Source organism: Lutra lutra, chromosome 1 (genome assembly GCF_902655055.1).
Source record: "Lutra lutra chromosome 1, mLutLut1.2, whole genome shotgun sequence".
Classification (NCBI taxonomy): domain Eukaryota; kingdom Metazoa; phylum Chordata; class Mammalia; order Carnivora; family Mustelidae; genus Lutra; species Lutra lutra.
In genome coordinates this window covers 86,762,536-86,778,758 of record NC_062278.1, presented here as the reverse complement: position 1 = coordinate 86,778,758, position 16,223 = coordinate 86,762,536, and the positions used below count along the sequence as shown (strand labels likewise).

The 16,223-nt window shown below is 39.4% G+C and overlaps 1 protein-coding gene and 1 pseudogene across 1 annotated transcript in view; one reads left to right on the top strand and one right to left on the bottom strand.

Moving 5' to 3' along the window:
• The window catches only part of ARL14 (ADP ribosylation factor like GTPase 14), an 83,202-nt gene that overhangs the window by 38,066 nt on the left and 28,913 nt on the right, over positions 1-16,223 (bottom strand). The gene's annotated exons all lie outside the window — the stretch shown is intronic.
• Positions 10,008-10,340, top strand: LOC125099803 (TP53-regulated inhibitor of apoptosis 1-like; annotated as a pseudogene).

Genomic DNA, 16,223 nt, shown 5'->3' with positions numbered 1-16,223 from the left:
TCCCATGTCTTACTAAATCCACTCTGAGCTCTGCCTGGCCCTCTGGCCCACCCTAGCTGTTCAGTCTTCCTTCTTAGTTCTCTCCAGCACACAACCTTCTCTCAGACCTGTCTCTACACTTGTTTTGCTTCTGGACCTTTGCCCACAATGCTGCCTTGGTCTGAAATGTATGCTTTCTCTTGTCTGCCTAGCCAAATGACATCCTTTTGTCAAGGTCGAGCTTATATTTCAATTCGATCATGGGTCTTTCTAGATTGTCCCTTTCTTTGAACTCCTAAAACACAATTGCTCAATTATATACTGCCATATATTAGTCCTTACACTTACATGTTAGTACCAGGAACTGGAGGAAAGAGAAGAGAGAAATTAATAACAGAGAAGTGTGAAATTCTTGTTTTAGATTCTGATTTAGAGGTGGGTGTTGGCAGAGGATGGAGGAAGTACAGCAAAGTGGTCCCAGAAGCCTTTGGTACAGGAAAGGAAGCAGGGACAGTTGTAACGAGCATCCTGCTTTTCATATCACTTGGCAATAACACCTTAAGTTTTAAGTTCAGCATCATGAGGAATAAGAAACTCAACTTGTGAATGTTCTAGATGACGAAAGTTTATCATGCACAGTATTGGATCCCATTCCAGACCTACTGAATCAGCAACTCTGAGAGTGGGGCCCAACATTCTGTGTTTTAATAGCATTCTAGGTGGTTCTGATGCACAATAAAGTTTAGAGAACCAGTGCTTTAGAGCTTTAGTGCTTTTAAACGTTACTCACTATATAAAACTAGTTCTTTTTTTTTTTTAAGATTTTATTTATTTATTTGACAGAGAGGTCACAAGCAGGCAGAGAGGCAGGCAGAGAGAGAGGAGGAAGCAGGCTCCCCGCTGAGCAGAGAGCCCGATGCGGGGCTCGATCCCAGGACTCTGAGATCATGACCTGAGCCGAAGGCAGCGGCTTAACCCACTGAGCCACCCAGGCACCCCTATAAAACTAGTTCTTTAATACATGACATACTTCCTTGCCTTCTGGAATAGAACAGGCTAAACACAAAGTGCTTCTTTTTTGTGGGACCAGAGTCACCATGATCATCACTTCTTGCCCAGTGCCATTGTAACAGGCAGCACACCAGACAGAACACTCAGGCACCGTGCTGCTAAGGCCACAGGGCACCAGGTCACCTCACTGGAGCAACTGACTGCAAGTGCTATCCGGGTCCATCATTGGGGTCATTATCTATAGCTTGGGGCTTAATGAAAACAATACAGACCAGTTGAAATTGACTGAATCACAGTATAAAAGAACACAGTTCACTAATTATGCCCACACCAAAGAGTATAGTCAATATCCTGCAGAGTTCTGTGTGCCCCGTTCCCATGTCTCTTCACTAAAGAAGTGGTGGAAATTCTTCAGCAACTCCTGGGAATTCCATTCTCAACTGTATTTGACTCAGTATCAAGGCTTTACTGATCTTCCTCCAAGTAGCACTCTTTTTTTTTTTAAGATTTTATTTAGTTATTTGACAGACAGAGATCATAAGTAGGCAGAGAGGCAGGCAGGTGGGGGGGCGGAGCAGGCTCCCCGCTTAGCAGAGAGCCTGATGTGGGGCTTGATCCCAGGACCTTGAGATTATGACCTGAGCTGAAGGCAGAGGCTTAACCCACTGAGGCACCCAGGCACCCCCCTCCAAGTAGCACTCTTCTTGCTACAGACCAGTTTGCCCAGGAAAAACTCCTTCCTTAGAAGTCATTAAAAATTCTAAAACTCTACATCTGCAATTACTCAAAGTTAAGATTTTTACTAAGATATCTCCCCAGATGATGGCTCTGTGGGGTTAGCATTCCTCGACTGCATTATGCTGACTTACTACCAGCTTCTTACTGCCAGGGAACAGCAGCTTTTCCATACGCACAGTTTTGTATCTATCTCTCATCAGAATCTCTGTGCTCTGTTCCCACGAAGGCTTTCAGTAAGATTTACATCCAGATTAGTTCCTTTTGGGAAAAAGTAACTTCCAGTTGAGTCCAAATTGAACAAGATTTCCTTGGATCTGAGGGTAGCTGTGTATGAAAATTTGACTGCTTCTGCCAAAATGCCTCTCAGAGGTGTTTACCAGCGTTCCCCAGAAATGTTGTGTGCCTGTTTGCCCACACCCTCAATGGCAGAGACAGAAATATCTTTTTCCTGTAGATACCTTGGTGCCCTATGACATCTTCACATAGTAGTTGCCACTAGAAGAACTTCAATCATCTCTCTTCAGATGCTGACTCTTCCTCTCATAAACAGTTTTCTATTTAATTCAAATAATTGAATTGAAAACTTACTTTGAAACTAGTTCTCACAACTATAAAATCACAGAGCTTACAGTTTTGCTATGATATTTCTAATGACTTCTGTTCTTTTTCTTTTTGAAGATGAGTTAAGAGTTTTAAAATCAGAAGGGAAAGAAAATTTTACATGATCGAGCATCTATTTGTATAATAGACTTTGGAGTTTTGTTGTTATTTGTCTCCATATTCTAAGACATCTCTTTATTTCCATTCATGGAAAAGCATTGCCATTTATTAGGAGTCAAAACCTCCCTTACCCAGTACTGTCCTATTATTCATTTCTAGGACAGCTGAAGTTCAAAAATTAATCACTAATGCAGGATGTTAATAATAGAAGAAACTGGTTTGGGAGTGGGGAGAGTACATGGGACCTTTCTGTACTTCCTGATTAATTTTTCTGTAAACCTGAAACTACTCTAAAAAAAAGAGTCCATTAATTTCTTTAAAGTAAAAAGCAGAATAGGCTATATAACAAAGCACTGTTTTTATAACTGAGAAATGCATGCACAGAAAACAATAAAACACATTTTACAAAAGCAGATATAAAGAGAAGACACTCATTTAATATGTTAGAATGATGGTCTTTGTGGGGAGTGATAATAGAAGTGGAGTATGGCAAGAAAATGAAATAAACAAAAGGAGACGAGATATTGCATGAACCAATGATGATAACGTGCCATGAACTGAATATGATCAAATCTGACCTATAAACTTGAAATCTTTAAAAAAAAAAAAAAGTAGTGGTTCTTTACTTGGGCAGGGAGGTAGAATTTAGAGAAATTTTAAAAGAACACACATGCTTCAGCCCCATTTCAGACCCAACTGCATCAGAAACTCCAGACACAGAGCATGTACATTTTGCAAAAGTTCCTATATTAGCCAGGACACATTTAGTTACAAAACCCCAATTCAAATAAGTATAAGCAATAAAAGGAATTGTATTGGCTCACATGGCTTGGAAGTCTGAGGAGTAGTAGCTTCAGGCACAGATGGATCCAGGAGCTCAAGATATCCAATCAGACTCTCACTCACTGCTGCCTGTCTCCATCTCCATCTCCCCTCTCCTGACAGGTTCTCTTTCCATGTGATAGGGAAGCTTTTTATTGACATTTCTGGTCATGTGGAATGAACACTGCAACTGACAATGCCTCAAGGGCCATGGGAAGTGGAGTAGGAGTTCCCCAACAGAAGGGTTAGGCTAAGCACACCAAATGAGGTAATTATCATATCTTCCCAGGAATTTAATTCAGAATAAGTCACACATTCCCTTGTAGGGTGACATCACAAGATCCCTTGTAGGGATCTTCATGGCAAAGAAAACAAAATCACTAAAGCATTTTCCAGGATTCCCATCCTGATCTCTTGGCTCACTTTAGCTCAGCTGCCATGTTCAGTCTAGTTTTGAACACACCATCATGTTCAGTCACACCTTCCCCTGTCCCAGGAACACAAACACATTCATCCAAACTTGCTATGCATCTGGCTTACAACTCTCCTGGATAGGTTTAGAATACAAAATATTTAGGGCACCTAGGTGTTCAGCAATATAGGTGATGATGGAGATGATGGAGGTGAAGATGGAGAAAAACTGGATAAGTTAACTTATCCCAGGTCACAGCATGCAAAACTGACAGAATTTGAACTCAGGTTTTATACCTCCAAATCTTATGCTCTGTCAAAGGTACAACATTGCACAGGTAGTATTAATAAAAAAAATGAGACACCGAGCTGCCTCAGTCGGAAGAGCATGTGACTCCTGATCTTGGTGTCAAGAGTTTGAGCCCCACATTGCCTGCAGAAATTACATACATACATACATACATAACTTCAAATAGTAATAATATGTGGCTAGAAAGGCATGACCTAGTTACAGCTGCTGTGGAAGAAAGAAAGAACAAATTTTGGTGGAAAACTAGCTGTCAATGCCACAACAATTTGGTAAGCTTAACCATTTTTTTTAAAAAAACAATTAACCATTTAAACAAACCATGTTTGCTCCAAATCCTACGCCCCTGCATTCTGACCCTGCAAAGACCAATTTGTCATAAAAGTTAGGAAACTTAAACTTCTAGGCCTCTCATTTGCATGGACTTTTCTGAAGCCCTGTTAGGGGCCTGTATGAGTTAGCAATTTCTGTATAACAAATTACTCCAAAACTTATCAGCTTAAAACAATAACCTTATTATCTCACACAGTTCCTGAGAGTCTGAAATCTGGGAGCAGCTTCTCTGAGTGGCTCTTCTCCAAAGGGTTCTGTGACAGTTCTCATGACATAGTAGCTGAGTTCCCCCAGAATGAATGATCTGAGATAAAGGGGTCCAAGTCATAATGTCCTTTATAACCTAGCCTCCAAAGTGACATCACTTCTGCTGAATTCTGTTGGTCTCACAGACCAACCCCAATACAATAAGAGTGAAGAGTTATACCAGGGCATGAATACCAGGAGACAAGGAAAACAGGTGGGCGGTGGGAATCTTCATATGTGAAGCTGGCTATCAACAGGCCCCAGTAACGAGTTCACATTTTTTTTGTAGCATTGACAAAAGTAAGATTTTCTTTATGTTGTCTTAATGAGTCCTCCTCAATTGTATTAGCTTATGGCACCACAAAACATGAATCCTTTTCTTATATGACCTTTTCTGAATCTTTAAAATCATTTTAGAACATGGTGAACCAATTCTACAAACTAAAACCATTATAGCTAAATTCTGAAGGGATGAAGGACTTTTTCAAAGTGTGTTTGTTTTCATGACTGTTAATATTATATAGTTGTGCATTACTGATTTGTTATCAATGCTAAATGAGAAGTTAGGAGATCTGGATGTCAGTCTACATTCTACCTCTAACAAACTGGGTGATTCCTTTGATATAATGCATTCTGCTCTCAGAACTGGCTTTGTCAATACCAGTGGTTGCATTAACTAATCTATACAGGCACTTCCAGACAGTTCCTTAAAAGTCTGTGATTAAATGATAGGTCTCTCTATGCTACACATTTCTCATCCATATATGGGGATGACAGTATCTACTTCACAGAGGTGTTGTGATGATTAAATGAGGCAACCTATGTATAGTATCCCAAATATCCTAGCAAGTAGCGCATGCTCAGTAAATATCAGCCATTCTTACTCTTTTATGCCTGAAAATTAACAACCTCAGGAAGCCCATTTTGAATAGTTTTATAATATCATAGTAATTTGTAATTTCAATTTTCATCTCAGATGACTCTGTAAGCTTTTATAAGTGACTAAAAGATAATATGAAGTAATATCAAGGTTGTGGAACAACTGGAACTCTCATATGTTTATTGATGGGAGTATAAACTAGTGTAATGATTTTGGTAAAATATTTAATAATATATCCACTTAACCTAAACTTATACATATCTTATGACCCAGAAAATCCTCTCCTGCTAAACTCAACATACAATAGTGCTACGTCCACCAAAAGATATATGTGAGAATATTCATTATAGCTTTATTGATAATATTCAAACTAAAAACACCCAAATGTCTTTCAGCAGTAGAATGGAAAAGTAAACCATATTCATACAATAGAATGAATATAGCAGTGAAAAGAACAAATCTCACCGTGATGTTGAGTAAAAGCCAAATATGTAAAATGCATATTTCATGATCCTAATACTTGGGAGTTCAAAATCAGGCAAACAAAACTGTGGTAATGGAGGTCAGAAGAATGATTATCTTTGAATAAATATTGATCGGAAGAGAGGGCAAAGGGAGTTTTCTGGGGTGCTGGAAATGTTCTACCTATTGATATGAGTAGTGGTTTCACAGTTGTGTACATATGTCAAAAATCAGTCAAGTTTTAGATTTAAGACTTGCACATCTTATTGTAAGTTGCACCTCAATAAAACATTTTTTAAGTTAGTAATAGTATAAAGAAATACATTGCTGATATCATTGATGTAGGAAAAGAGTCTTGACCATGATTTAGATTTTATGCAGTTCTGCTTCATTTTAGCTAAATTTTGACAATTATGGTCCTAGGTAGTAATTAATGAATAATTAATTATTACTCCCCTATCATACACTACCTTATTAACTGTGTCAATTGTCCACTCATTTCCCAAATATTTAAGTGCCAGATGCTCTGCTACATGATGGGATCATTAACAATGAACAAAATAGATATAGCTCTTACCTCCACAGGGCTAGGTGTTTTGGCAAGACAGAGAAATAAATCAGAAGTTAAAATTGCAGAGAGATAGTGGAGTGCAGAGGGATGTGCATAAGAACACTTCCCCAAAGCCATTGGCTGGGAAAGTGAGAGACTGATTTTTGGGTTTTTGCAACCAGTGGGGCTCAAAGACAGGAGTTTGAGAGGTGGGTGGGCTTGGCTGGGGTAGAGACCTGAGGGTGCTGCCCTACTCCTGGAGAGAAGGCAGGCAAGCAACCCAGGACAGATGATGTGATCTGAGGATCACCTAAGGTCAATGGAGAGAGTATTTGTTGTTCTTGGAGTGCATCTGTGTGGGAGGTGGCATTCGCAGAGACACCTCTCTGGTGACAAAAGAGCCAATGGGCACCATTTGCCTTCCCCATCCCTCAGCACATGCACAGAGACACCTGCTGAGGGCAGCTAACCCAGACACTGTTTAACCTGTTTGTTCCAAATCCTACGCCCCTGAACTCTGACACCCTTCTCACCAAACCTGTATCCATTCTAGCACAAACAGACCTTTCCCTGGAAGACCAGCACAGGGCCCTCCACAGCACATTCTCAAGTTTTTGTTTTTATTTTTGTTTTTAAGATTTTAGTTATTTATTTGACAGAGAGAGAACACAAGTAGGCAGAGAGGCAGGCAGAGAGAGGGGGAAGCAGACTCCCTGCTGAACAGAGCCCAACGTGGGGCTCGATCCCAGGACCCCCGAGACCATGACCTGAGCTGAAGGCAGAGGCTTGACCCACTGAGCCACCCAGGCGCCCTCAAGTTTGAAGTTTTGTAAAAATCAGCAGGCTTGGCTGGGATAGAGCCCGAAGTATACTATGCTGCTTCAGGCAGGCAAAGACAGACAGTGTAAAAACAGAGATCTGAAAAATGCCTGGGACACAGGAGGGGTAAATTATTCACTCTTCTGGAGGGCTTCCCTGAGAGCAGCAAGCACAGAGACCCCTCTCTGGGTACAAAGGAATTGGTTGGCACCATTTCCCTCCCCCATGCCTCAGCATAAACCAACTGCAGGAAATAGCACAGCACCAACACTAGCTCCCTAACCTGCTTACACCAAGTCGCTCCCTCCTGCACTCTGCTGCTACTGTTTTTCTCAAGCAAATATGCCTAGGGCCCAGTGCAGTGGGCCCCTCCCACAACAGACCAACAGAACCCCACCCCCCATGCACCATGTATACCCACCAGAACTGAGTGGTAGTTCTGCAAGCTTCAGTTCTAGTGCAAGTAGCATCAGGTCTCATTTAACAAGCAGACCAGAGCACACCTAGTTAAATCTTGCCACCTTCTGACCAAGGATGTGATCACTTCCCACTGCAGACAAGAAGAGCCTCTGCAGACAACTGACCTGAGGGATAGAGTAACAAAAACGCAACAGCAGAGTGCGCAGCATACACCAGAGAAACTCACTGAAGCATCAGGTCCAGGACACTGTATGATCTCTTCTTCATAAAGCCATTACTCTCAAAAGCAGGAAACATAATAGGCTTTTCTAACACAGAGAAAAAGACAGAGACCTAGACAAAATGGATGGAGGAATTTATCCCAAAAGGAAGAACAATAAAAAGGTCACGGCCAGGGATCTAATCAAAACAGATATAAGTAATATGCCCGATGAAGAATTTAAAAGAATAATCATAAGGATACTTGCTGAGCTTCAAAAAAACTGTGGAAGACATCAGGAAGACCCTTACTGCAGAGATAAAAGAGTTAAAAAAACAGTCAGAAATTAAAAATGCAAAAACTGAGATTCAAAATGGACTGTATGTAATGATGACCGCAGAGATGGAAGAAGCAGAGGAATGAATACGTGATATAAAAGATAGAGTAATGGAAAATATAGGGCTGAAAAAAGAGAGAAAGAACTATACATCACAAGAATACACTTAGGGAACTCACTGACTCCATCAAATGTAGTAACATTCATATTATAGCAATCCTGGAAGAAGAAGAGAGAAAAGGGTGCAGAAGTTTTATTTGAGGAAATAATACATGAAAACTGCCTTATTCTGGGGAAGTAAACAGACATCCAAATCCAGAAGGCACAGAGAACTCCCATCAAAATGGCTAACATCAAGACATATTGTAGTTAAATTTGCAAAATATAGTAATAGGAAAAAAATCCTAAAAGCTACAAGATGAAGTCCTAACTTACAAGGGAAGACCCACAGAGCTAGCTGTAGATCTCTCCACAAAAACTTGACAAGACAGAAGAGAGTGGCATTATCTATTTAACATGCTGGATGGGGAAAATTTGCAGCCAAGAATACTCTATCCAGCTAGGCTGTCATTTAGAATAGAAGGAGAGATAAAGAGTTTCCCATACAAACAAAAGTTAAGGAGTTCATGACCACTAAACCAACGCTGCAAGAAAAAGGGAACTCTGAATGGGAAAGACCAAAAGTGACAGACTAGAAAGGAAAAGAGAAAATCTCCAGAAACAATAAAAAGACATGTAATAAAATGGTACTGACTACACATCTATCAGTAATTACTCTGAATGTAAATGGAATAAATGCTCCAATCAAAAGACATAGGGTCTCAGAATGGATTTTTTTAAAAGAAGCTATATATATGCTGCCTACAAAAGACTCATTTTAGACCCCCAAAACACCTCAGATTGAAAGTGAGGGTATGGAGAGACATCTAGCATGCTAATGGATATGAAAAGAAAACTGGAGTAATGATACTTATGTCAGACAAAATGGACTTTTTTTTTTTTTTAAGATTTATTTATTTGACAGACGGAGATCACAAGTAGGCAGAGAAGCAGGCAGAGAGAGAAGGAAGCAGGCTCCCTGCTGAGCAGGGAGCCTGATGCAGGGCTCAATCCCAGGACTCTGGGATCATGACCTGAACCGAAGGCAGAGGCTTTAACCCACTGAGCCACCCTGAGCTGAAGGCAGAGGCTTTAACCCACTGAGCCACCCGGGTGCCCCCAAAATGGACTTTAAAACAAAGACTATAACAAGAGACAAAGACAGACACTATATAATAATAAAGGGGACAATCCAACAAGAAGATCTAATTATAAATATTTATGCAGCCAACATAGGAGGACCCAAATACATCAAATAGTTAATAACAAACATAAAAGAACTAATTGATATTTTGCAATAATAGTAGGAGACTTTAACACCTCACTTACAGCAATGGAGAGAACATTTAAGCAGAAAATCAACAAGGAAAAAATGGCTCCGAATGACACACTGGACCAGATGGACTTAACAGATATATCCAGAACATTTCATCCTAAAGTAGCAGAGTACGTATTCTTTTCAAGTGCACATGGGACATTCTCCAGCATAGATCACATACCAAGTTACAAATCAGGCCTCAACAAATACAAAAAGATTAAGATCATACCATACATTTTTTTTCTGCCCATAACACTATGAAACTTGAAATCAACCAATAGAAAAATTTGGAAAGACCACAAATACATGGAGATTAAACAACATGCTACTAAAGAATGAATGGGTCAGCCACTGCCATGAATAGCATAGGGGAGGCCTGCACCAGCGTGAAGTGTGAGTTTGACCAATGCTTCAAATGCTGGTTTGCCAAGAAGTATTAAAGGGTCGGCTCCGAAGAAGACCCGTACACCAACCCCTTCAAGTGCTATCAGCAGTATTCAGAAAGCAATAAAGGAGGAGATTCCCCCTGAAGGACTGGAATTCATGGGCCATGGCAAAGAAAAGCCCGAAAACTCTTCTTGACCTTGAAAGTCACCTTGACAGTCACTCCTCCAGTCAGGAAATTGAGGACACTAGATTTCATCAATTAAGACTGTGAAAAAAGTCATCAATTCGATGGGTTTAGGAGGGAGGAGGTTTCTCTCCTCCTTCCTGTCCTCTCACTTGTGAAAGATAATGAACCATCACTCTGCTTTGAGATGATTTCTCACTTGCTTTGGCATCCTTGCAGGAACTCCATGTGCTAAAACTAAACAATTTCTTGGGATTATGGTTGCAATACTTGGTCTGGGATCAGCTTTAAATATCCTTTGTATGTAAATACTGATACACTTGTCAGAATGATCAGGGTTGCCTGACCTCTTGAGTTTTGTGGTATATTGTATATACAACCAAGTATATTGTATATACTTGTATATACTTGTATATTGTATATACAATTGTATATATAACCAAGTATATTGGTGGGAGGTGTAATTCATGCAAACAATTAATTAGGATCACTCTTTTCTCTCAGGGAGCTAAGGCTCTGAAAAGGGATCCCAGCCCAATAGTTTTAACCAATGCTTGGGAGCACGGTTTCATTTTCATATAATAACTTTTAAGATTGCTCGTGGATTGGGTTAGCCAAGAGGAAGACAGCTTAAACAGACAGTTCCCTGCCTTAAGAAGAGGTGTCAATTTCTAATTAAGTTGTGAAAGCTTGAAGAATGTTGCAGTATACACATTTCAGAGCTCATAGTGTAAGTTAGGAAATAAAATCCTTGGAGTAACAATGGAGGAAGATGCTAAATTGCAAAATTTGCTATTGCCAGCTTTCAGATCAAGTCAGTTAATGAAGCCAACCTACATTATCATAAAAATTGCCAAAATGCTGCATCTGATTAAATGGAAGAAGAGTTTGTTTTATTTGCCTATGTACACACCCTGTCCTGTGATATCTGTAATCATGAAGATGGAATAAATAGTAACATTTAGTTACCAAAAAAAAAAAAAAAAAAAAGAATGAATGGGTCAACCAAGAAATTAAAAAATACACGAAACCAAATGATAATGAAAACATGACAGTCCAAAATCTTTGGGATGCAGCAAAAACAGTCATAAGGGAAAGTATATAACAATACAGGCCTATCTAAAGGAGCTAGAAAAAGAACAACAAATGAAGCATAAAGCCAGTAGCAGAAGAAAAGTAATAAAGATTAGAGGAGAAATAGATGATCTAGAAACTAAAAAACAAAACAACAACAACAAAAAACCCGCAGTAGAATAAATCAATGACACCAGGAGCTGGTTCTTCAAAAAAATGAGTAAAATTGATAAACCCCTAGCCAGACTTAACAGAAGGAGAGAGAGAGAGAAAGAGAAAGGACCCAAGTAAATAAAATCATAAATGAGAGGAGAAATCATAACCAACAATACAAACAATTATAAGAGAATATTAAGGAAAATTCTATACCAACAAATTGAACTATCTGGAAGAAATAAATAAATTCCCAAAAAATAAACTACCAAAACTGAAACAGGAAGAAATAGAAAACTTGAACAGACTGATAACCAGCAAAGAAATTGAATCAGTAATAAAAAAAATCTCCCAACAAACAAAAGTCCAGGGCCAGATGGCTTCACAGGATAATTCTACGAAATATTTAAAGAGAGTTAATACCTATCCTTTTCAAACTATTCCAAAAAATAGAAATGGATGGAAAACTTCCAAATTCATTCTATGAGGCCAGCATTACCCTGATTTCAAAACCAGACAAAGATCCACTAAAAAAGAGAACTATAGGGAAAGAAGGGAGGGAGGGAGGGAAAGAGGAAGGAACAAAGGAAGGAACAAAGGAACAAAGGAACTATAGGCCAATATCCCTGATGAACATAGATGCAAAAATTCTCTACAAAGTACTAGTAAATCAAATCCAGCAGTACATTAAAAAAATCATTCACTGTGATCAAGTGGGATTTATTCCTGGGCTGCAAGGGTGGTTCAATATTCACAGATCAATCAATCAATGTGATATACCACATTAATAAAAGAAAGGATAAGAGTCATCTGATCCTCTCAATAAATGCAGAAAAAGCTTTTGACAAAGTACAACATCCATTCATGATAAAAACCATCAACAAAGTGAGGGTAGAGGGAACATACCTCAACATCGTAGAGGCCATATATAAAAAACCCATAGCTAATATTATTCTCAATGGGGAAAAACTGAAAGCTTTTCCTCTATGGTCAGGAACAAGACAGGGATGTCCACTCTCACCACTGTTATTTAACATAGACTGGAAGTCTTAGCCTCAGCAATCAGACATCAAAATTAAATTTATTTTTTTTTAATTTTTTTTATTTTTTTCAGCATAACAGTATTCATTATTTTTGCACCACACCGAGTGCTCCATGCAATCCGTGCCCTCTACAATACCCACCACCTGGTGCCCCCAACCTCCCACCCCCCACCCCTTCAAAATTCTCAGATCGTTTTTCAGAGTCCATAGTCTCTCATGGTTCACCTCCCCTTCCAATTTCCCTCAACTCCCTTCTCCTCTCCATCTCCCCTTGTCCTCCATGCTATTTGTTATGCTCCACAAATAAGTGAAACCATATGATGATTGACTCTCTCTGCTTGACTTATTTAAAGCATCCAGGGGCGCCCGGGTGGCTCAGTGGATTAAGCCACTGCCTTCGGCTCAGGTCATGATCTCAGGGTCCTGGGATCGAGTCCCACATCAGGCTCTCTGCTCGGCAGAGAGCCTGCTTCCTCCTCTCTCTCTGCCTGCCTCTCTGCCTACTTGTGATCTCTCTGTCAAATAAATAAATAAAATCTTTGAAAAAAAAAAAGCATCCAGATTGGCAAGGAAGAAGTCAAACTTTCACTCTTTGCAGATGACAAGATACTCTATTTAGAAAGCCCAAAAGACTCCACTAAAAAAATTCTTAGAACTGATGCACGAATTCAGTAAAATCACAGGATGCAAAATCAATATACAGAAATCTGTTGCATTTCTATACACCAATAATGAAACATCAGAAAGAGAAATCAAGGCATAGATCCCATTTACAATTGCAGCAAAACCCATAAGATAACCAAGGATAAACCCAACCAGAGAGATAGAAAATCTGTACTCTCAAAACTGTAAAAACATTGATGAAAGCAATTGAAGATGAGAAAATGAACTGGGAAATTCCACGTTATAGACTGGAAGAACAAATACTGTTAAAATATCTATACTACCCAAAGCAATCTACACATTTAATGCAATCCCTGTCAAATATCACCAGTTTTCACAGAACTAGAACAAACAATCCTAAGATTTGTATGAAACCACAAAAGACCCCAAATAGCCAAAGCAGTCTTCAAAAAGAAAAGCAAAACTGGAGATATCACTTCCAGACTTCAAGTTATATTACAAAGCTGTAGGGACCAAAAAAGTCTGGTAGCGCCACAAACACAGACACACAAATCAGTGGAACAGAGTAGAAAACCCAGAAATGAACCCACAACTATATAGTCAATTAATCTTTGACAAAATAGGAAAGAGTATCCAATGGAAAAAAGACCATCTCTTCAATAAAAGGTGTTGGGAAAACTGGACCACTCTCTTAAACCATACACAAAAATACATTCAGAATGGATAAAAGACCTAAATGTGAGAACTAAAACCATAAAAGTCCTAGAGAAGGACACAGGCAGTAACTTCTTTGACACCGACCATAGCAACTTCTTACAAGATATGTCTTCTGAGGCAAGGGAAACAAAAGCAAAAATGAACTATTGGGAGTTCATTAAGATAAAAATCTTCTCCGCAGTGATGGAAACAACGAAACTAAAAGGCAACCAATGGAATGGGAGAAGATACTTGCAAATAACATATCTGATAAAGGCTTAGTATCAAAAAAATATAAAGAATTTGTAAAATGGAACACTCAAAAACTAAATAATTCAGTTTAAAAATGGGCTGAAGACAAGAATAGACATTTTTCCAAAGAAGACACATACATGGCTAACAGACACATGAAAAGATGCTGAACCTCACTCATCATCAGGGAAATACAAATCAAAACCACAGTGAGATGCCACCTCACACCTGTCAGAATGGCTAAAATTAACAACAGAGGAAACAAGTGTTAGTGAGGATGCGGAGAAAGGGGACACCTTTTGCACAGTTGGTGGGAATGCAAACTGGTGCAGTCACTGTAGAAAACAGTATGGGTGTTCCTCAAAAAGTTAAAAATAGGGACATCTGGGTGGCTCAGTTGGTTAAGCATCTGCCTTCGGTTCAAGTCATGATCCCAGGATCCTGGGATCAAGTCCCATATGGGGCTCCTTGCTCAGCAGAGATCCTGCTTCTCCCTCTACCTGCTGCTCCCCCTGCTTGTGCATGCTTGCTCACTCACTCTTTCGCAAATAAATAAAATCTTTAAAAAACAAAACAAGTTAAAAACAGAACTACTCTACTACCCAGCAATTGCACAACCAGGTATTTACCCAAAGGATACAAAAATACTGATTCAAAGGGATGCATGCACCCCAATGTTTACAGCAGCATTATCAACAATAGCCAAGTTATGGAAAGACCCCAAATGTCTATCGACCATTGAATGGATAAAGAAGAGGTGGAGTATGGCTGACATATTACTCAGGCATAAAAAAGACTATTAGAAATTCTTAAAGGTTTAGAATCTTCTTTAGAAGAATTAAGCTGCATCTCAGCTTATTGTGTATTCAGGAACCCACATTTTCACATCTAAGGTACGGGTTAGGGTTGGGGTAGGGTTAGGTGTAGAGTTAGGGTAAGGGTATGTGCCTGGTATCCAGCAGTTCAAGATTTCTCCTGAGAATAAAACTCTACACTTCTGCTGGGGTTATAATATACATGGCAGTTATCCACCAAGCTGAAGCAGCGAGGGGATATGTGTCTAAATACTCTTAAAAAAAAGAAAAAGCTACAATTTCATGTCATAGATGTATTATGGGGAAGTAGAATATTACTTCCCTGCTATTGGGGAATGAAGCAGAGGCAGTAACAACCAGAAGGAAAAATACTTGCTAAAGAAAATAATATCTAAGCTGAAATTAGTTCCTTTAGAGTGGAAATAGCATGCTGTTCCACAAGATAAAGATTGCATGGCATAGTCTAGGACCTGAGAGAAGTTCATTATGTCTGGACCTAAAGTGTGCTAGAGAGGGAGCAAGGAGTGCAATAAATGATGCTAGAGAAGCCAACCCAGGGAAAGCCCTATAAGCCCTATGAAAGTAGTAAAGATTTTATTATGTGCATATTATGTGCATGACTCGACATGTGTTCTAGACATAATATTCTGTCTCCAGTGTGACAAATGAACTAGAGGAAGGTAAGACTGCAGGAAAAGAGACAGCTTGGGAGGCTGTTGCAGTAAACTGCTAGAGTGATGATGTCTAAAACTAAGGCAATAGAGATGAAATGAGAGATATTTAGAGAAGTAGAAACAATGGGACTTGAAGATTGTTTGGCTAAGGAAAGCAGAGTGAAAAGTGAAGGCTGACACCCAGTTTCTGGCTTAAGAAACTCTGTTGGCAGTGATGCCATCCCCCAGGATAGGGGATATAATAAGGAGTACTATATTGCTAGTTTGCTAGTTCGAGGGATTTTGAGGAGGTGAGGGGGGAACCAATGAGTTCTGTTTTGTCTATCCTGTGTTTAAAGTGCTAATGAGACAATGACGGGGAGATATTCAGAATGCATTGGTGCTTAGGAGACATAACTGTCCTGAAGAAATAAATTTGGAGGTCAGCACTGTAGCGAGATTAACTAAAGGGATGAAGTAGAAACAACCTAAAATCACCCCTAAACAATATGTAGAGTAGAAAGATCAACAGATACTGTATAGAACACTGAGAAATACTCACCTTTAAATGATAAGCAGAAGAGAAAGAAGGTCCCTCAAAACATACTGAGGAGGAACAAAGGAGAAGAAAGAAACCAGAAGATCATGTGTACAGAAGCTAAAGGAAGGAAGGTTGTTTCCCACAAAAGTG